Here is a 23,482-nt window from a genome sequence, read left to right on the forward strand (position 1 = left end):
ATTTTAAGGTCAAGCTCTACTTGATTATTAACAACATATTGAAAGCTTCAGTTCTGTTCATTCTGTTTATTTGTTAAATTTTGTCATTGTGATACACAGATTACTTATTTCCTACAGAAATATGCTCACTTTATCTTACAATGCATACTTTGTGTGCTATCTTTAGAAAACATGTAGTATGTTACAATATCTTAACACACAGTTCTGTTTTCAGAACTGTATTTTTTTTTTCGTTCCATGAGACCTCCGAATGTAATCCATTCTTAAGAAAATTGGTTAAATAGTTCTAATGTTCTCAGTAGTGAAAGCCCCTGTGAAAGGAGTCCTGTAGTATAAAAGGCAGTATAGAAATTCAGGATATATCAATGATTCTATAATTCACATAATTAAACATGTATTTATCTGTGCATCCTATTGCCATTCAAATATATTTTTCTTTTCTCCCCACAGGTAGCTTTACCATTTTTTAAAATTACTTTGGTTATGCAAACTCATAAAAATATTATTCATAGATATACAGCTTTGGACTATCATTTATCATTTTATTTTAAAAGTATAGTCAGCCATGCTATCAGTGGATAAAAGGCCTCTAGACATCTCTTGGAAGTTCTGTGTAACTATAATCCTAGCTGACATTTGACAGATTCTCTGTCAGATTTCAGTGTTTTATATTTCCCCTCTGAGGTTACTTTTAAAGTGTGGCTATGAAAACTCTGCATTGTATAGAAAGCTTATTTATAACTGGCATAGTGCCACAACAACATATGGAGTTGCTGAACATATTGCAGTATTCCACAAAATGTGAAATACTTATTAGAAGAATTACACATATGACTTAGCAGTGCTCTGCTTTTTGCAAGGTAGTAAATGCAAGAGTCCATTTTAGTTCTATATATAAAACTATTAAGTATTAATTATCTGAATTAATTACTGTATATATATTACATTTTGTTGTAAGTTTGAATATGATCTGTATTGAGATTTCTGTATGTATAATGTTTGAATCATTATAGAAAAAATATATTAGAATATATATGTGCACATATATATAAATAACAAGATTGAATCAAATATACTTAAATCCCATGTATCCATTTATGTACCAGATAGAAATTGTCTACCTCCTCCCTATGCTGTATAACCTTGAAGACATTAAAATCAATTAGTTAGCTTTCTATTTAGTTTGAAAGATTCCCGGGCATGTTTAGAAATTCTTACTCTAAGGCAATGGATATCTTTCCTCTATTTGGCAGTCCATTATGATAAAGATTTTGATGGATAAGACTGCCTAACTTCTCAGAGAGGCTTCAGATCATACTCATCTGAATGTTGAGAGAGTAGATGTTAAACTCGGTGTACAGATCTGCTGCACAGAAGTTCCCCAACAGTCATGCATCACAGCATTCTTCATCTTGATGTTCTTGTAGAAGGCAAGCCATTGCATGGATTGGTATGTTGGACTCACTGACTACAGAAAAATAACTGTATTTTCTTTATATGGCAGCGTTTTTGTGTGGGTAGGCTGCAGGGGTGGGGGTGGCCTCTGTAAGACAAGGCCAGGGTTGTCCTGGTCAGTTCCATCCAGCTCCAACAGACCCACTGCAGGGCACAGCTAGGCCCATGAGTCAAGCTGTTGGTGCATCTGGGAAAGTGTATTTCAGAAAGAAAAAACAAACAAACAAAAACACTGAGTAGCAGTTGAGAAAGAGGAATGAGGAAGAAAGACGTGAGGAAAAAAAAAATCAAGCAGACATCAAGGTCAGAGAAGAAGGCGGAGGAGGAGGTGCCCCAGGTGCCAGAGCAGAGATTCTCCTACAGCCCATGGTGGAGACCATGGTAGGGCAGGCCATGGTGGGGCAGGCATTTACCTACAGCCTATGTGAGTGACCCCATGCTGGAGAAAGAGAAAAGAGTGAGACAGTGACAGAGAGCAACTGTTATGGACTGACTACAATCCCTAATTCCCCATTCTCCCTGTGCTGCTCTGTAGGGAGGGGTTAAGGCAGCTGGGAATGAGGAAGTGAGTCTAAGCTCAGGAAAAGTTCAGGGAAGGTGTTGGTTTGATCTTTTGTCTCTGTTTCTCACTATCCTAATCTATTTTAATTGGCAGTGAATTAAATTAATTTTCCCCAAGTCAAGCCTGTTTTTCCTGTGACAGTAATTGGAAAGTGATTTCCCTGACTTTCTCTTGACTTATGACCTTCTCTATCTTATTTACTCCCCTGTTGAGGAGCCAGAGTGACGGAGTAACTGGGTGGGCATTTGGCCATTAAACAAGGTTAACCCTCCATAATCAGTAGAACAGAAATCTACATTTATTTCAGTCTCCCTTCATTTCAAAAGAAGACAATGACACACTTAAAAGGTATTGAGATTTGTTTCACCTTATTTTAATGTTGGTTAGACAGACTGCTTCCTAAAAGCACTTTTTTTTTTTTTTGACTGTAAAAGAAAGCTGAAGATGAATACTTTTGATTTTAGTTGCAGAGTGTTCTATGTAAAATGTGAAGCATTGTTGCCTGACAAACAATCAATTTGTAAATAGCTCCCATGTTCTACTTCTGTATCAGCACCACGTCGTGTTATTTGCAACAAGGCTGCATGGCCACAAGAGCTGTTTGGCAAGTGAGCAAAATCAGCCAAAGCTAACACCTCTAGGCTATCACTGGTTTCAGCTGAGTATCTAGTTCTAGCTTCCAGTACCATATGTCCTGTGCCCTGTGCTGGGAGTTCAGTTGTTTGTGCTCAAGCCGGCTCTGATCTGGTGCAGCTGTGTGGCCTCGGATCATAGTGCTGTGAAGAAAAAATTGTGGGAAAAAGCTGTGAGAAAGGGTTTTACTTCTCTTAGCTGAAGACCAGTGTTAAAATCCAGTCACTGTCCTTGTCCTTGCCTGTGCTATGTAACAGATAGGCCCAAGCCTGGATGCTTCCTTCCTGTGTTTGCCCTGATCCTGACCTTAAGTCACTGGCTTGATTTCCTGGCTTGACCCTCAAATTTTCCTTGTTGCTATGGACTTACTTGGCCTCTTGGCTGATCCAGCTTATTGTAACCAGACCTGCTCAGCTTCTCCAGCTCACTGAGTGTGGGATGCTACTGCTTGGTGAGGGCACTGTCCTGACTGCCTTGGGCCACCCTGTTCAACTCCACACTCATCTACCCTTAGAGAGCAGCCCATGCTCCTGGGACCTGGGAAGGAGATAAACAGAAACCACTGTTACTCTTCTACAGTGTTTTGATGTATATGCTGTAGTCCGTATGAGTGTTTTGGAATGTACTTCGGAATGTATAAAGTAACATCGTCTATGTTTTATTGTCTATGTTTTATAAACCACAGTCAGAGACAAATCCCTGGCTCAGAGGTCTGATAATACATGAGGCTGGAGTACATAATACTTAGGGGCAGCTTGCTCTATAGCATAGTTTTATTATTATTATTATTTTGAAAGCTAGTTAGAGCAGATGGGAAATAATCAAGAATACAAAGTTGTACTCACTAGTCCTCTTTTATTTAGCAGTAGAGACATACTTTTTGCCCTGAGTCAAGGTAGTCCAAACCCCAAATGAATGGAGGTTCCCAACATTTTCTACTTGTTTTCAAAACCCTTAAGGGAGGAGATCTATACCTAATTCTGTCTATCTGGATTACCCTCCGAAGATACAAAAAATAGTAATGTTCTCTTGTGAAGATTATATTTACCATTGTAGGTGTACTGGTTGTATAAAGAATACGGACTATTATGAGAGCCCCACTGTTTTCATTCTCTCTGAAAATTAATTTCCTCTCCTCTCATAAATCAAATATCCTGCCTTAGCAAACTCTTGGTTTAGAAGCCAGAGTTTCACCACCATTAAATCAGTGTTGTATCAACAGCAGTTCTGACAGAAAGAGGAATAGACCTCAGCATGCTATGGATGTTTTTGTTTCAGATATCAAATTATGTAAATGGTCAGACTGAAGTAAATATTATTGTAATATATTTAATTACAATAAGCTAAAATTATGGATTACTGTTAATATGGAATGAGTAATAATGATTTTGGGAATAAAAATAACTAATCAATACTAAAATGTTATTATAATCTCGGTGGAAGAATAAAATTAAATAACTATTCAGGCTTACGCTTTTGATAATAGAAAAATATTTCTTGAGATTTTTTTTTTCCCCAAACCAGAAGTACTGGAGTTTAGTTCAATCTTGAAATATACAGTCTCAAATGGCTAGTTATCACTTTTATTACTTTGTTTCCATTTCATAGTCATTTTTAAAATAAGTTTTCTGTTACATACATTTCTGTAAGAAAATACTATTTCCAGATGAATTAGGATACTTTTATTCCATAAAATATAAAAGGAGTGCAAGAATTCCAGAGACCAGGGTTAATTTATTTGACATACAACATGCATTTTACTCACTTATTATGTTAAAATCTTGGAGAATCCTACATCGATATTAAAAAAAAAAAAAAAAAGTTATTTCATTGTAAAGTTATAGGTTACAATCTCCCTTTACTTTTTTTTTTTTTTTTTACTTTTTTTTTTTTTTTTTTTTTTACTTTTTTTTCCAGGCATCTTCTAGAGTATACAGAGATTTTTGTATGTGGGATATGCACAATATATAGGATGAATAGGAATTATTTATTGGTTAATATTTATTTTAGATAGCTAGTACTAATATGCTATTAGGATAAGTCTGAAAATTAGTAGAACTACCAGTGTGGGCAATGCACATCTTTGTTCATTCGTTGATTGGGCCATTGTCAGTCAGGCTGGCATGTATCAGTTCAAGTGCTGATTTTTCAGCCTCTACTTTTTTAATTTGGGTTGTATACCTCTTCACATCTGTATTTTTCTTCTGAGTCTATAAGCTGCTACATAGTACTGTCTCAACAATTCCACTTTTGTTTTCACTACTATTATTTTACATGACGTTATGTTACATATTCGCTCAGTGCTCAGGATCTCTTTTTTCAATAAGCACAAGTTCACACTACACAACAAAGGAATTTCTGCCAATAGTACTGTTTGCCTGAAAATAGCAATTTCTCAAAGTTCAAACTTTTATAACTGTCTGTCAGCTTTAACAAAACTTTTAGCAATTCTTGAGATGGAAATTCTGTTCAAATAAGAGAAAAAAAAAATGTTGTAGTAAATACTGTATTGGTATAGGTACCACAACCACATCTTGAAAGTTACAGAAAGAGATTGATTTTTTACTTTATTTTACTTATTTATTTATTCTAATTCAAAACCAAGACATGTCCTTAGGTCTTCCATATCACATTTGAGCAACAGTCACAACATTTCTAGGGTTTGGGTGTCTTTTTTTTTTTTTTTTTTTTGGTTAATTCTATGTCCCCGTCACATTTGTTTTCTTTCTGCCTCCAAAAATGGAAGAAAATAGGACAGAGAGAGAGAGAGTACAAGTCCTGAGGTTTGCTCTGTAATTAGCAGAGGATGAGAAGCTATTCTATATACAGAGCACTTAAATTAGATGCCTGGCTCTTTGGAGGAATCTATCATTCTGCATTGCCTGAATGAGCATCAAAGCAGACTAGCCTTCTAATTTAGATACATATATATGGGATTCATCTGCCCTACTTTAGGTATCTAAAAGGCATGAAAGTCTTAATTAGTCACTCTGGTCTCACTTTGTAATAACCTCCAAGGACAATTCACTGTGTAGGAGGACAGATGAGTTGGTCTCTAGAGATGCCAATATCTTTTTGCAAGTTACAGAAGTAGTTTTGGGTTATCAAACCATTACGACCTTGATTCCATTGTTCATGTATAGGCATTTATCCAACTAAGAAGCTCTAGGGCATCTGAGACATCTATGTAGAGCTAGAAAAAAATGATATAGGAGATCCACTCCCTTATGGACCATGAAACAGATGCCAGGCAGAATAATAATCTGATAAGCATAACATTGCACTAAGCAAGCACTAGTGTCCTGTGTTCAGGATCTTGCCACTAGAATTGAATGCTAAACAAGATTAAGATTATTTAATTTAGGTTTTCGTATGTAAGTGTCTGTTTTGCACTGAGGAGGTGTTGGTTCTTTTGGGATCTCAGAAAGAAAGGCAACTACAATCAAGGCTGGTGATAAGATTGAGTGTATAAAGGACAGAAATTACAGAAATGGTGATAGCAATCTTCTGTCCCTCCTGATGTGAGGAACCCCAGCTGTTGCAACAATGTCTGAGCTCCTCCTCATTGATCATGGCATGAGCCATTGATCATGGCTCCTCCTTATGATCATGGACTGCATGAAGTTACTGTACACACTGAGGTTCACCAGCACACAATACAGGTTCATTCACCAGGTTCTTGCTTACAATACAGACCCATCAGTCACTAATAGCATTCATGTCTGGAATGTGGACTTAGGTCTGAAGACTCCATTGGGTAACACAGTCTAATATCCTTAATCTCATTAATAAAATTATGTTTCCTGAACAGGTGCATATAATATTTCCAGTGGACAAGACAATGCAATATGCATATACTTATGATTAAACATACATTGAAAAAAAAGTACTTTAACAACACATTGATTAATTATACTAACGTTTAGATAAACCTTGATTAAGGAGCAGTCACACAGTATCTGTGATATGATGTCATACACACAAGTGGTCATGGATAGTGTCTACATGTGAATTTTGAGTATAAATTTCCCCTACATGCACTTCTGACACTTTGATTCACTTGCTTAATGAGATATGACAAATTCCATTTGAGTCCCAAATTATATTTCCCAGCCTCCAACTCCTTCTTTACGGAGGCATGGATCTCCCATCTGTGTTCTTAGATAACCTAAACAACTTCAAATAACACTAAAGGCAAATTCTAGGCAGCAGACCACTCTCAGAGTCTGTGTAGCCTAGAAAGCAATTCAGCACACCAGACACTATGGGTTAAGTTCAGTTGCCTAGCCGTAGGGCAGCAGACCTGTTCTTGCTGCACCAGTATATCTGAGAAATATTCATTTTAGTGATGCAGGACCTACAACATACCAGTGATATTCTGAACAGCTGGAAACTTGGAAGGATACCTTGGATATCTAACACAGTGTTAACCCCCAAGTAAACCCCTTGTTTAGACAAATGAATCAAGCTTTGTGCCCATTTGAGAATCATCAGAATAACTCTTTAGCCTCTGTTAATACATGCTCATTCATTGTACTGGGAACTTACACCTAAATTACATATAAACACCTGTATTGGCACAATTAATCCTAGGTGAGAGTAAAATTCTTTCCTTAAAACTGAATAAGATGAATCCTGTACAAAAACAGATATATATTTGTTAAACAATGTGACTATCTCCTGTGGAACATATGTGTTACACAGTGAGACTATCTAAAGTTGTTCTATTTTATATAGGAAATTCTATAATCATAACATTAGGAACCTGAACTTTATGAAGTTATATTCCAAACAAATGGTCTCTGAATCAGCTGATTTATTATTTCAGGGGAGAAGGGGTTTAAGGGTGGGGACAGATATCCAAATTTTTATTCTTCTTGATACAGAAAGAAGACAGATCTTGAAAACGACACAACAATGTCTCATCCATTTCTAGTCATAACACTTAGTAGTGCTTTTATAGCCAAAGGATTGCCAGTGACTTGCATCACTTCCTTGTTACAGAGCTGACTGAACTGGCAAACTTCCTTCCGCCCCACACTTTCTCCTCTGCTTTTCCTCTCTAGGTTACCATCCTTCTGATAGACTGCAGAAAAGAGCAGCTAAAATTTCCATGTAGAAGTCTGTCATCTTAGCTTAAAACTACCACTAGAATTAGATTCATACAAAGGATGCCAGAGTTTGTGTGACATAAACCATGCAGAGAATGCAGCTCCTCTCAGCTGACTCTGATGTGAGAATGGTATTCTGTGGCAGCATGTAGAGCGGAAAAGTGGGAGTTGTACTTTTTCATGGTTTTGGTGGGGATAGAGTAAACTGTCTTTGTAGAGGCTCATAGGATGCTGTTTGGGATTCACGAAGAAAATGGTGATAACACTCCAACAGTTCTAGTTCTTGCAGAGCAGTGCTTACACAGACTCGAGATATTTTCTGCTTCTCACACTGCCCTGCCAGTAAGGAGTCTGGGGGATGCAGAAGTTGGGAGGGGACACAACCAGGACAGCTGACCAAAGGGATATTCCATGCAATAAGATGTCACGCTCAGCAATAAAAGCTGGAGGGAAAGAAAGGGGGGGGGGGGGGGGGGGAGAGTCATGGCATTTTTTTTCCCAAGAAACTGTTATGCATGACAGAGTCCAGATTTCCTGGAAGTGGCTGAACATCTGCCTGCTGATGGGAAGTAATGAATGAATTCCCTGTTTGGCTTTGCTTGCACACACAGTTTTACTTTACCTGTTGAACTGTCTTTATCTCAACCCATGAGTTCTTGCAGTTTTATGTTTCCAGTCCTCTCCCCCATCCCACTTGGGGAGAGTGAGAGAATGACTGTGCTTAGTTGCCTGCTGCGGTTAAACCACAACAACATTCATATTGCTTATCCACAACATGATTTGTCAGAATTTGACTTAATATTTTCATAGTACATTTATGTACTTTGTTGGTTTCAAATCACATCAGATTGCTGGTGTCCTTACTGTTTTTTAAAAGTGTCTGTTTGCTTGTTTCATTTCTTTTTCCCCAGCGCTGTGCTCTGACAAGTTTCATTGACAAAACTATGAAGTATACTTACTGTATTTTTATAGATTTTCCCCAGCAACAAAAGCACAAATTAAAAATAACATGAACATTGGCTTTGTCTATGTAGAACAAAATAGAAACTTTGGGTCTCCCTGTAGGCTGAAGCTCTGTGAAGAGTACAAGTCACAGGCCTACAGAGCGAAAGAAGGTACAAGAAAGCTTTAACTCTGTATGACTAATTGTTTGAACTGTAATGAGAATGTCTATTTTTCCTTCTTTCCTACATTTTAATTCTTTTTTTTTTTTTTTAAGCAATAGCAATTTAAAGTGAATTTTTTAAACACTCCTAGAAGAAAAGTCTGGTAGCTAGCCTCCTGTTTTCCCACATAGAAAAACACTTCAGTCACTATACTGCAGCACTGTGTTCCTTCTGACTTGTTCCCCTCACAGAAGGGTGTGACAATTTTCTCTCTTTCAGTATACTGGACTTTTGAAATAGGGCAAACAACGATTTTTCACTAAGATTACAGTATGGATTATCAGTTGAGATTGATTGCAGTATGGCTGCATATATGAGATGAAAAATCCCTGTTATTCACCCCTGACAACTAAGCTTATTCATAGGCAGTAGATAGAGCTATTTACCTCAATTGTATTTATTTAAATAAAAAAGCTAACTGTGATTTACTTTCATATGAAAATATATTGTAAAGCCAGCATTTAAAGTCTATCTGAATTTTTACTGTGTTATTTAAATCTGTTAATAAATTATTTTTAAAGTGCCTTTCTAATTTGCATCTTTAGTACATGAACTAGAGTTAGGCAGTCTCATACTTGAAGTCAGGTTTTAAGACAGACGTATTATAGAAGAAAATCTGCTTCATATAAACAAAACCAAAAATAAAATAAAATAAATAAAAACCCACAGAGATTAAGAGAACAAAACCTGCAGTTATTTAGAACTTGCTGTTTATACCCTAAAATAATTCCAAAGATCATACAGGATGCATTTTCATAACTATAGAGATACACATGGATATATTATCTATATATGTATTATGCTCCATCAAATTTCAGCACTGTCCTGCATCTTTGCTAAGACAACGTCCACTCTAGATAATATGGACCCAAATAAAACAAAATAATTGTGTGCTGAAACTGTTAAATATCCAGCTGGCTGTTTTCTTTAGACCTTTTATAATAAATCCAGTACTTAAGCTACATAAGTTACATAAAATAATGCTACAAAAATATTTATCATCCCTTTTTTCTTCCTTTATTGTCTAAATCTGTCTTTTCAATATGATTTTACATTAATTTTATATTTATTTGTATTTCTAACTGTTATTCTACCAGTATTTTATTTTATTGTCAGTTTAAAATTGTTTTTTTTTTGTTCATTTCTGAACTGCTGTGCATAATGGATATCATATATGCTATATATCTTTTGATAGCTATGGCACATTTTTTAAAAGAAGGCATTTGATTATTCACCAGAGACCTAAATCTTTTTCATTACTGAACATTCAGAAGAGACATCTGCATGTTTTTAAATTGATTTAGTCTTTCCAACATACTTGACAGTGTACCTGTTTCATCCCACTCATCTGATGTGATGTATCATGGAACTTTACAAATCTAATGCTTTTGATAAAGGACTAAGGTGAATGTGTCCATCTTTATGGTATTTTTTAGCAGAGAAACTCATTGTTGGGCAGTTATATTATATAAAAAAGAATTTCAGGCAAGCTGTACACTAAGTATTCTCACACATTACAAAGGAAAAGGGTCACAACCAGAATACTTTTGAAAGGAGACAATGAGAAATAAGACAACAGTTTCCATCTTTGTGTACAAATTACTTGTGTTTACAATATTACTTATTTTTCCTGCTATGAACACCATACAGCTATTTTATTTCCTTTTGTTTTTATATTCCATTCATCTTAAACTTCAAGATAAGTAGATAATTTTGGAATAGTTTTCTATTTTATCCAAGTAGTCAAAGCAAAGCTTCCATTAGAAAATGTGTATTTTTGGAGACTTGAAATACAGACAAATATATCTATATAACAAAAGTATCAAACCATAAGAGTTAACAAATGAGACTTCAGTAACAAATCTCAGCAAAACACAGAAGTCAGTGACAAAAATTATCTGAGTGCTGGAGCACCTTTCCTACAAAGAAAGGCTGAGAGTCCTGGGGTTGTCTAGCCTGGAGAAGAGAAGGCTTCAGGAAGATCTTATTGAAGCCTTTTAATACGTAAAGAGGGCATATAGGAAAGAAGAAGAGCAACTTTTTACAAGGGCATGTTGTGATAGAACAAGGGGTTATGGTTTAAAACTGAAAGAGGGTAGATTTAGATTAGATATAAGAAAAAAAAATACTTAACTTTGAGGGCAGTGAGACACTGGAACAGGTTGCCCCAAGAAGCTGTGGATGCCCCATCCCTGGAAGTGTTGAAGGCCAGGTTGGATGTGGAGGGTTGGCACTGGATGATCTTTAAAGATCCCTTCCAACTCAAACCGTTCTGTATTTCTATGATTCCATGATTATAAAACACATCCTAATTCAATATTATGATTTCTGGCATCAAATATGATGATACAGTACATTTTGAAAATGAAACCCCATCATTCAGTATATATCCTAGTGATGAGGGAAGCAATGTTAAAAATGATGAACACTGATGTGATATCAGTATGTTGCAATAAAGAACGACTTGCAGAACACTTACTTTGTTATAAGTCCTTTCTGGAAAGTGTTCATTCTGCCATTTCTAATAAGACATCAGTAAAATAAATATTTCACAGATATTTTCAGTATGATTAAGGAGAGAGTTTTCATAGGATCTCAGTAAAGTAATCACTACAAATAGGGTTGCAGCGAAGAAATAATTCAGTGTTTTCCCATGTGATTATTATGTCAATGGCAGTAGCAATAACTGCTGTTGAGCTTATGGCAGATTTTAGCCACGGAAAATCTTAACGTATGTGACAACATGCCATTTAGAAGTACTGCCCAGATGTTATCCCTGGGGAAAGTTTCATTTAGCTGTAGTGGCTTAAGGAAATGTTGAGAAATGCAGGTTACGAACTGAGCAATCCCCAGCTGTGTTATATGCATGTGTGTCTGAGCCTATTATGGTTCTTCCATTTATGTTTGGTAAAGCTGTGTTTGCTGTAGTTCTGCTGAAGTTATTAAAAATCCTCAGCATTCTGCAGTGATATCGCTAATTGAGAAAAACACCTTCACATGTATTTTATTTCATCTCAGCATATCACAGTAACAGTTACAGTAGATCTAGAATTCACGTCTCTAGCACATAACCACAATTTATCCAACTTCAAAGTTTATTGTCATTTGATATGCACAAATCCGTACCTTTATGATCATGGGTAAACATTACCCACAGGAACTGAGATTATGTGTAAACATTAAACGCTCCCTCCTGTCAACATGAATCATGCCAATGAGAAGGCTGTCATTTATAAATTTGGTAAGACATTTAAAGCACCACAGGCAACAGTCAGCTCTTGCTTTGTTATAAATACAGATACTGTTCAGTCAAAAGAACTGTCTAAAGGTGCTGGTTTTGTCAAGGATGTGGGATAAGGTTAAGAGTACGTTTTAAAATACTCCTTTGAACGAAATCTAAATATACTTAATTCACAGACCAGAACATTCCCCTAAAAATAAATAAATAAATAAATAAACAGATAAATAAATAAATAAATAAATAAATAAAGGTTTTTCCTTCTTCTTAAGTGGAGAAATATGGGAATATAACAGGTATTTTTCAGTTACCATGCTTTTATAAGAAAACCATTCTTTTCTAGTGGTGTGGGATACTGAGCTCACAGTCTGAGGAAACAAAATCTCTGGTACAGCTTTCCAACAGTACTACTAAAAGCTTAGGTATATAAAGGAATTTCTGGCTAAAATCTCATTTTTTGTTTTCAGTTACTTAGAAGAAAGAAAGGTACCTGAAATCCCCAGTGTTGTGAAAAGTGAGTAGTCAGAGTGCATCTCATATTTTACCATCTATACTGTATTCACTGAAGATACATTTATGACTTTGGAGTGAAAACAAATTTAGTTTCCAGTCTGCTATGAAGTAGACTGCATTTAAGAAATAATCCAAATGTTAGGGCTTATCATGATGAGCAGACATATCTGAACTACTCTAAAGAAAAATGTCAGATTCAGAGAGAGAAATAAAAGCCCAAGTAGAAAGACACAACAGAATCATAGAATCATTAAGGCTGGAAAAGATTTCCAGGACCATCTGGTCCCACTGTCCCCCTACCACATATATTACTATGTCCCTAAGTACCACATCCAACCTTTCCTTAAACACCCCCAGGGATGGTGACTCCACCTCTCCCCTGGGCAACCCATTCCAATGCATAGCCAGAAATAAGAAATAGGAAAAGAGCAAAGAACTTCTGAAGGGTAAACCAGCTCCAGGCTCTTCTGGGGATCCAGAAAAGTAGAAGACTAAAAAGTTAATATATAACATGATATGTCAGATACCCAGAGTTAAGAACCTACCAGCTGTTTTTCTTTTTTAGCAAAGGAAAGAGCTCATAGCTTAGTCAGCTAGCTGGATGTTTGGAACATTTTCTGACCTGGGGAAAAATTAGTGCACTGCTTCTGGCCTGAGAGACATTGTGACCAGTAAGGAAATGAAAGCACTTTTGTGCCACTGCAATATTTACAGCGCTGTTTGTCTTCCACATTTTAATTTCTTTTTCACAGTGATCAAAATGATCAATTTTTCAAAATATTTTCCAACAGTAGCTGCAGAAGCCAAAAGTTAGAAATATGGTTGCCCATAGCTGAATACTGGTTAGTCCATAGCTAGAGGAAGATAGTGGCATCCATTTTCTTTCACTCTTAAAGTAAAAATATTAACATTGTGTGACTGTCATTGAATGAATTAACTCAACATTTATATTTTATTCAGAGGCATGGCAGAGAAAACAAACATTGTATGTTATATACAGTATTTGTTTAATTACTTTATCATGACATCAAAATCAAATATTAGTATTATGTTCTGCTAAATATAAGGATACTTTGCACTGTCACTGGGAGCAATCTTTTTTGTTTGTTTGTTTCCTAATGAATAATTCTGCTGCAGAATTTAAACTTTCTGTATGAATTTCAGTGAACATAATTTACATAACACATAAAGATTTCTGCCAAATCTCAGCATTTACTGCCATTTTCTGAAATAAGCAGAATATTCCTGTTCAAAAGTTATTTTTCTTAAAAATGCATTAAATACATTTAAAATACATCTTATTTCATATTCTAAAAAAATGAAAGTTGAATTAAAGCATTTTAAATTCTTATTTCACTGGAAAGAGAATTTCAAATGACAAAAAGAAATTTTATGCTTTATTCTTATTCGTAACAAATAGATTTTACATTAGACTTTTTAAATTAAATGTTCATTTCAACTTGTACACATATCTAATCTCCAATATTTTTCAATCTTCTTGTTACAGTTAAAACACTTCAGATTATTCAGATTTGAAAAATAATCTTGAATTGCTGGTTTTCAAATAAAAAAAGTTATATTCTCAAATTTAATCTTTTTTTTTAATTATTTTTATTGTTTTAAATACATCTTTTGTTCGGATTATCTTCAACACTTCTTCCATGGCTATCATACCAAATGCTGATATATTATCTAATCTTTAACTGATTGTTAGTCAGAAGTTCAATGTCCACAAAATGAAAAAGTAACATTAAAATTAGCAAAGGTGCTGAAGGTCTTTATAACAGCCAAGTGAGTGCAATCTGTAAATGCTGTGCAACAGAAGAAAATGTAATTGTTTAAAACACACCACTGGGCCTCATATTGGGTGCCCGCATCAAGGTGTTGACAGCTCAGGGGCTCTGTGAGGACACAGCTGGTTTCAGCCAGCTCCTATAGCCCCACCACAGGGCATGGCTGGATCCAGCGATGAAGATCACAACACCTCTGAGAAAACCTACTTAAGAAATGGCAAAATACTGTCTGGGGGAGTGAGAAAGTATAAAGAACAGCCCAGCAGACACAAAGGTCAGTGAATAAGAAATAGGAGGTTATGTTCCATTTTGGCACCTAGGCAGAGGGCAATCTGAGCACAGATTTCCCTGAAGCCTGTGAAAGGACCCATGCCAACTGTGATTTTTTTTCCTGAAGGACTGCAGCCCATGGGGAGCACTCATGCTGCAGCAGGACATGAGAGAGAGAGAGCATGAGAGAGTGAAACTGCCACATACCGACCATACCCCCACACACACCTTCCCTGCATTGCTCAGGAAATGGGTGGGGAGGAATCCGGAATGAAGAAGTGATATTGAACCTGGGAGAACGGGGACAAAAGTTGTTGCTTTAACATTTCCCTTTGTTTCTGACTACCCAAATCTATTTTAATTGGCAATTAATTAAATTATTTTTTTGCAAATTTGAGTCTGAGTTTTGCGTTATTTACCAGTTAGAATAGAAACACAAGGCTGGAAAGGACCTACAAGATCATCTAGTCCAACCATCCTCCTATCACCAATACTACCCACTTAGCTCCTAAATCCTTTCTCGTTGCACCTCGTCCAGGCGCTTCTTGAACACCGCCAGGGATGGTGACTCCACCACCTCCCTGGGCAGGCCGTTCCAGTGCGTGACCACTCTTTGAGAGAAAAAGGTTTTCCTAATATCTAATCTAAATCTCCCCAGGTGCAACTTGTGGCCATTTCCTTGAGTCCTCTCATTAGCAATCTGAGAGAAGAGGCCGCCCCCCTCCTCATCACAACCTCCCTTCAGGAAGTTGTAGAGTGCAATGAGGTTTCCCCTGAGCCTTCTCTTCTCCAGACTAAACAAAAAATATTTATCCTGTCATAAAATGAGTGCAGTGGTTGTGAATATTTTGAGATGGTTATAGGCTACCTGGATTAATGGGGAACAGGAACTATTTTCAGTGGCTGAAGAGAAATGTCACTTGATAATGAATTTTCCCAGCTGAGATTTTATTCTCACTGAAATACTTTAATGTGTTTGTTCTATTTATAACTAGCAGAAAATTGGCATAAATTTATTTATATGGCTACTTACATCTTGGTAAATCCATGCCAGCAGAATAAGGATACCGAACAATTAAAACTTCAGACAGATAACCTACATAGCATACCATAGCACTATCTTCTCTGCATAATATCTCTGTGCCCTGACCCATGTGACACATCACCACTACACATCTTTTTTACTGGATGATAATTTTTACATTTATGTTTAAAAAAAAAATAAGTTCAGATAAAAAAAATGCAGCAAAGAATTTTCAGTCAGCTAAGGCAACCAGAAGAACAGGCACAGTTTTAAGTTTTGATTGTGAAACTACAAGACTAGTGAAATAATGTGACATGCTGGGGTTGCACTGTGAGAAGACAAGTTTCTGATAGCTGACAAACTAACAATTACATCTATTGAGAAGGCAAATCCTCAAACGCAAAAACACAATCTTTTAGAGGTTTTGTAGGTCATCAAGTCTGTGTTTCATTTATTTATTTATCTACTTACTTATTTTCAATAAGATGGCAACACTAAGTAAATTCTTTCTACTCTGTTGGATATTTGGGAAATGCACTAAAGAAGTCTCATCTCAGAAAAGTCCACATAAGCCTTTGCTTCTGCTGCTTCATCTCTTGCAATATTGTCTACTACTAGCAAGCTTGCTAGAAGAATCTTATTTTGAGCAGGTAAAAACAACTATCATAAAAGCTAACAACAGGAAAAAAATCTCTTATTCTGCTACTACTATCTTAGGAAAATGAATGTTTCCACAAGATGATTGAAGAGCACTTTCCCATAAAGCATGATATTATTATCTTTTATTTACATTATTTGTAATTTAAATTATTTGAATAACTTTGCTTTAATGATTGTCAGAAAAAGAAATCATGGTCTTTATTTCAAGTGTCTTGCAGTCTATATAGTAGATACTTATTAACATACAAAATAAAAAGAAAAAAAATTGAATATTGAAATTCCTGATATATTTTATCCCTCAAAGTGAAGGAATCACAAAGTTATCAAAAATTGAAATGATGATTTAGAATGGAAAGTTTTACATAACTTCAAATGTTAGTGTTGCTATAACTGTACGGATAGGAAAAGCACTTTGAAGCCTTGCTTTGGTATGGTACCTCGAATGCCATTTCCTAAGATTCACATGAAGAATTTTTAAGCTCCTGTTCACCTCAGGCAAATGTTAAATTTTAGTTAACACACAGTTTTGCTATCATGGTGCATTATCTTAAATTACCTACCCAATATGAACAAAACTATAGAGCAGTTTGTTAGCAAGTAAGAATTTTAAACATTGAAGAGAACATATTATCACAGTATTAATCCAGTAAATACACCCATGTTTAGTGCAGGAGTTAAATACCTCTTTTTGCTGTTGCTTTGTAACTATCTTGAAAGTTCCCAAGATGTCATGGGACTATGTGTTGCCTGCTAACAATTCTTGATGGATTTTTCACACTTTTATACAGTGCAACTAAAATTACTTTGAGAATAATAATATATATATGACAATGCTTTTTATAAATAGCTTGAACTTTGTATTTGTGATCTTCTGGGGCAGCATAGCCCAAGGCTTTGAAAGCTTAGATTTTAGAAAAATGTCACAGGAAAATTGATTTACGCAGTTCTGTTTGTTTATTTGTTTGTTTCCCTCCTGCTTTTATTTTAAATACATGAATTACTTAAAGAATTTGCTTTTAATCTACTGAGAGGAATGTTCCTAACAGTATATTCCACTAACAGTGGATAAAAAAAAAATACATAGAAAGGGAAAGAAAAATCTGTTCTCTCTGGGCTCAATTAACTGTACAATCGGCACAGAGCAAAGGACAGTACTTTACACTGACAATAGACCTTATGAAATGAACTGTACTCTACGGTCACAAGTCATCTCCTGTCCAATTCTTATTCTATAAAGACCTTTCAACTCTTCATACAGCTCCTTATGAGTTGCTGTCATGTGTTCACTTTGTGATAGTGACCAGAAATCAAAGGAAGAGAATCCAGGTCTCTCACATTCTTCTTTATCTTCTTCTTGCACACATGCTAGTAGGCTATGATTAAAAGAAACTCTGCAGTTTCTCTTCCAGAACAGTATTTACAGTTGGATAAAATATTATCAGGTGACTTCCATATATGGTCAAACTGAGACATAAAATTATCCTATTACTTTTTTTTTTTTTTTTGCTGTGGTGTTATAAGAAATTGCAAATAGCTTTTCTCAAATAATTTCATTCATACCATTCATAGTTTTGTTAGTATTTGTCACTTCCCTCCACAAACATTTTATTTTCACACTAAAAATCTACTTAACATTTTCTTATGTAAAAATTGTTCCAATCTGTATCCACTGCAGGATTTTTTTTTTTCCTTTATGATTATTTTCTCCCAGGAGAAAAAGAACAGAATCATGGATTTAGAAAGACAAAACTAAGATTTTTTTCTTTTAATTTCTGTTCCTTTCCTACTGAGAATTAACTGAGATTCTATTTTCCTTTTTGAACACTGGTGAACACTGAACTGTCACAAAACTCTTCACAGTGTTTCCAATATTTTATCCTGAATGGTTATACATAATTTGAAAACCAGTATTGTGTGCAAACAATTAAGCTTGTTTTCTCTTAGGATTTTTTTTTTGCTATTATGTAACAAAAAAATCTATCCTTTTTAAACAGATATGCAGGATTTTATTCTAATTTATTTTCCCATCTAACTTCTTAGATATACTATTTTGAAAGTATATGTAGTTTTAATTCTAATAGTCAGGGATGGCACAGTACTGGGTAGAGGCTGAAGAAAAGAATGGGTAACATTTATTGAGTCTTTTCTGTCTCCCAATTTTACCACATGATAATGATAACAAAGATATCTGGTTAACATCAAGGGTTTTTTTCCTATTTTTATTTTAATCTAGATGCAACAAACAAACTAAAATCTGTATGGTGTTCAATAATAAAGACCAAGATATTAATTCTGAAAAGTATTTTCCCTGTATTGTGCCAAAATAGCAAACTATTAAACAGGGCTGTTCTTGAAAAGACTGCGGTCAGTCCCTAACACTTCACCTCCACCACTCCCTCACGATCACTTTCTGCTCCTTCTCCAATCTGGGATTCCTCCCAAGGGATGCCGTCCTTCCTGAACTGATCCTGCATGGGCTTCCCATAGGCAGCAGCTCTTCAAGAACTGTTCCAACATGGGTCCGTACTATGGGGTCCATCCATCACGAGCAAACTACTCCAACACAGGTCCGCCATGGGCAGCTGCTCCCCCCAGACCCCCTGCTCCTTCGTGGGCTCCTCTCCACGGGCTGCAGCTCCGGCCCGGGGCCTGCTCCTGCGGGGGCTCTCCATGGGCCGCAGCCTCCTCCAGGCCACATCCACCTGCTCCACCGGGGGCTCCTCCACGGGCTGCAGCGTGGAGATCTGCTCCGTGTGGGACCCATGGGCTGCAGGGGGACAGCCTGCTCCACCAGGGGCCTCTCCACAGGCCGCAGGGGAACTGCTGCTGCGTGCCTGGAGCACCTCCTGCCCTCCTGCTGCACTGACCCTGGGGGTCTGCAGGGCTGCTTCTCACTCCTCATTCTCCCAGCTGTTGTGCAATAGTTATTTCTCCCTTTCTTAAATCTGCTCCCACAGAGGCACAACCAACATCACTCAGTGGCTTGGCTCTGGCCAGTGGTGGATCCCTTTTGGAGCCATCTGGGGCTGGCTCTGATCTGACAACGGGAAAGCTTCTGGGCTCTTCTCACAGAGGCCATCCCTGCAGCTCCCTGCTACCAAACCCTTGCAATGTAAACCCAAGACATTCAGTTAAACAAGAAACTAAGAATGTGAATCAGATTAACATGATGTATGTAATACAGGGTATGGGTGATTAACGTGGAAAATTAACTTTTTAATCTTTCCATTCTTTCCAGCAATCCATTCCATTCCAATCCATTCCATTCCATTCCAATCCATCCAGCAATCAATTCCATTTCCAATCTTTCCAGCAGGAGGAAACAAACAAAAAGCGAAAAGTTAGTGTGTTATTTTTATCAAGGCCTGCTTCCTAACTAAAAATTCTTATAGCTTCAATGTACTGTTTACACAATCAGAGAACACTGTAGATCTGGAGGAAAAGTTATACTACCACTGAAGTCAAAATTCTGGGCTTCTTACAAAGCTGGGTTAGAAAAGGCAAAAGTCCTATATAATGTCCGGCTGCTTTTCACAATGGTATTTTGAACATGATTAACTATTTGGATTCTGACAGAAGTTAAAAGTTGCAGTAGATTTTTAGAAGAAGAAGAAAAAAAAAATCAAAGAGCAGCAGCAGGTATTAGAAATTCTGAGAGACTGAATGTGACTTCCTCAACATTAACCTAATAAATACTTGATGAAGCAAAAGAAAAATATTAGCAAGTAATGTGGCTAAGACAATATGCAAAAATAAAACCAACCAAAAAAAAAAAAAAACACTACCACCAACAAAAAAACACTTAAGTACTGCATACTTTTAGGTATCTTTGCAGTTTTACTAATGCCTTGCATAAATTGAATTGTGAATAATTTGGATTTGAAGCCACTTGGGGATCCCTGATATATGTCAAAGATGTATTTCTCAGTGTAACTCTTCTGAGGTTGATTTTCATTTACACTGAAGTAAGTTGAAAAATGAATGAGCCCCTGTTACATACAGATCCAAAGGATCAAGGACAAGCTTTTCTGATCAGAAACTAAGTCATTATAAGAAACGTGCCAAGAGTCTGGCATTCTAAGTGAAACCTTGAATATCATAAGAGAGAGGCTGTAAATTATTTTAGAAGACACCTGATTAATGCCCTTAAAGATTCTTAAGACATGAGACTTAGCTCTTAACCCAAATGTATTTATTTATTAAAAAAAAAAAAAAGTAGGACGGATGACCAACTATTATTTTACTTGCTTTTATGCTTCTTAACTTTTAATTCAAGATTTCTGAGGCCAAAAGAAGAGCATAAACAGAAGAACTTAATTATATGGCCCAGTGAGATGAAAATAACTACAGAAGGATGAGCAGGAAAGTCTTTTGGTCTCCTTCTAGACATTACTTCTGTTCTTCTCTTTATTATTATTTTTATCATTAGGATAGAATGTATTAAGAGGAAAGGCTTCCTAATTAAAACTTTTTTGGCTACTTTTATAATGGGAAATTACATGTGCCCATGAATGCACATGGGCACTGGGACAACATGGCAATGAGAAGTGTGTGTTGATGGTAGGGGGATGGTTGGACCAGATGGAGGTCTTTTCCGACCTTAGAGATTCTATGGTTCTCTGGTTCTAGGATAGTAAGTCAGTCTCCAGACCTGGCTGCATTTATGCAGCCTAACTCTGGTGATGGTCCCTAGCAAATCCCAGTCTCTGAGGCGTGGCCAGACTCTTGTGAGAGATTACCGTTTTGCACATTCCAAAATCATGCTTGGGAAATTTCTAACACTGCTAGTATAGAAGATTGTATTAGAATGTCCACTTCTAACTTCTTGTGCATCCCCCAATCTCTTCACTAGCAGGGCAGTGTGAGAAGCAGAAAAAACCTTGAGTCTGTGTAAGCACTGCTGAACAACAACTAAAACATTGGTGTGTTATCAACATTATTTTCATTGTAAATCCAAAACATAGCACCTCACAAGCCTCTGTGAAGAAAATTATCTTTATCCCAATCAAAACCTGGTCAGATTCCATGTTTTTTTTTTTTTTTTTTTTTTTTTTTTTTGTCACATAAACTTAGAAGTTGTTTGGCTACACAGTGAGCTAGTTAGTGGGAAGAATGTAAAAGACCTTCTTGCAAATTGTTCTGTAGCTTGTTGATTAATCAGCCAGACAAGTTCCCTCAGGCTGAGGTACATCTGACAAATCCTCCACCTGGAACAAATTCATTAACCAGTGGAAGTTTCTGGAAAATAAAGTTCTTTTTCCTGTGTAGTAGCCATTATCAGCAGAAAACCAGGCATACCCAGTCCTGAATGGACAAGTGGGATATGCCTCCTAATCAGCTATCTGGTCTGATAAAACTATTTGTTTAATGTTAACTCTTCGGTAGTTTTTGGTCCTTACCAGATAGCTCACATTTATCATCTGAGGACACTGAATTATTCTATTCCAGTTTTCTATGCAATCTAAGGAAAAGAGGGAATTATCTAACTTACATGTCCTGAAGCATCTTATGGAGACATATAGTTCTCTCTTGGCTCATTCTTTACTTTAGAAGTTTGGATTACTGAGATGCATGCCTTTTTATGTTACAAAAAGGATAAGTTATGAGCAAAAAGAAGAGATGCTGAAGTTCATCTTATACTTTACCTTCTGGAAAATGAAAGAATTGCACCAAGAAATAAAATATGTTTTATAGTGTACAATACACGAGATTCATCCTGCTTCAGAAATGTCACTGCATTTTTCTTCTGCCCCCCGCTCCTTGCCCTAAGCCCTTTAGATTGCTTTTTTATTTCATGATTATTACATTTCAAACAGCAGATGAATAGGCAATGCCATTTAAAGCTTTTTTTTTTAATGCTTACATTAACATATTTGTACACACAATACAGCATACATTATAACACTATTTTTTACTAATTATAAACTTTATATTGACATTATAGCTTCCCCTCTCCCCATAAAAAAAAAGTTTTTCTAAACTATAAAACTAATGTTTCTTTTTCATAACACCAGATTAATTTTTATTAGAAAAGAGCAGTAGTTTTTAATAGCCTCTAAAGAATGCATGTTAACAGCTTTGTAAAAAACATGTAGCCATTATATGATGCAAAGGGACAGAACACAATCATTGTTCTAGCAAATAACACTAACTAAAATTGAACTAAAGAGTGTCATTTGTTATTAAAAGCAGCAAAACAGAGAATCAAAGTCAAACAAAACACAGTCCCAAGAGACAAACATTTCATGCTTCAGAATGGAGCGCTTGTAGCCTAAGAGACTTCAACCATTGCCAAATAATTTTATGATCATGTTTAAAAGCAAATGCCTTGAGAATGGCAATGATTACTGATTCAAACTGATTTTCATACTGAGTATTGCAGTCTGATGTATAATTCTGGGAGCTGGGCTGCCTTTCTAATCTATTCTGGAAAAATACTGGAAAAGCCACAGTCTATTTTTTCTATGCAAATAATGGCCCAATACCACAGTCCTTCCTTTAGTTATTATTTATTACTTTATTTCAATTCAAAAAATTAGGATGATGGCCGAATCAACTCCTATAGATGTTGCTGAGATCGAACATTATTTCAAGTATTTAAATGAGTGGTTCTCTTTAGCAGTGAGTCAGAAATTAAATTTTCATATACAAGTAAAATGGATTATGCTGTTCAGAACAGACCTGCTTTAAAAAAATTCAAATTCTATATGTAGTATCAATAACAGTGCTTGCTCATATTTATGCTTCAGCAATAATGATTTTTTCAGCTAAAAATATGTCAAAAAATATCTCTACAGGAACTGTCTTTTTATATCTGTTTGAAATAAATGATAAAAACTGACAAAATTAGAGGTTAACTTATCTGGATTTTATTTCAAGAATTTTTATCAAATTTCCTTGCTTCATGGTGAATGTCCTTAGGATAGTATAGGTACCAGAGATATCCAAGATTAGACAATACATGAGTCCTTCCCCTTCATACGCAGGGGCTACTATTTTGTTTTGGCTCTTATTTAATGACAGGATTCTGCCACTTCATGCCATTATGCTAAATGTC

General features: G+C 36.1%; 1 long non-coding RNA gene across 1 annotated transcript in view; it reads right to left on the reverse strand.

Annotated features, from left to right (window-relative positions):
• Nucleotides 1-1,930: 1,930 nt before the first annotated feature.
• The window catches only part of LOC106043997 (uncharacterized), a 39,699-nt gene continuing 18,147 nt past the window's right edge, over nt 1,931-23,482 (reverse strand). Inside the window, exon 3 of the long non-coding RNA XR_010827242.1 lies at nt 1,931-2,793. This is a non-coding gene — a long non-coding RNA (uncharacterized lncRNA). The remainder of the gene's footprint in view (nt 2,794-23,482) is intronic.

Source organism: Anser cygnoides, chromosome 1 (genome assembly GCF_040182565.1).
Source record: "Anser cygnoides isolate HZ-2024a breed goose chromosome 1, Taihu_goose_T2T_genome, whole genome shotgun sequence".
NCBI lineage: Eukaryota > Metazoa > Chordata > Aves > Anseriformes > Anatidae > Anser > Anser cygnoides.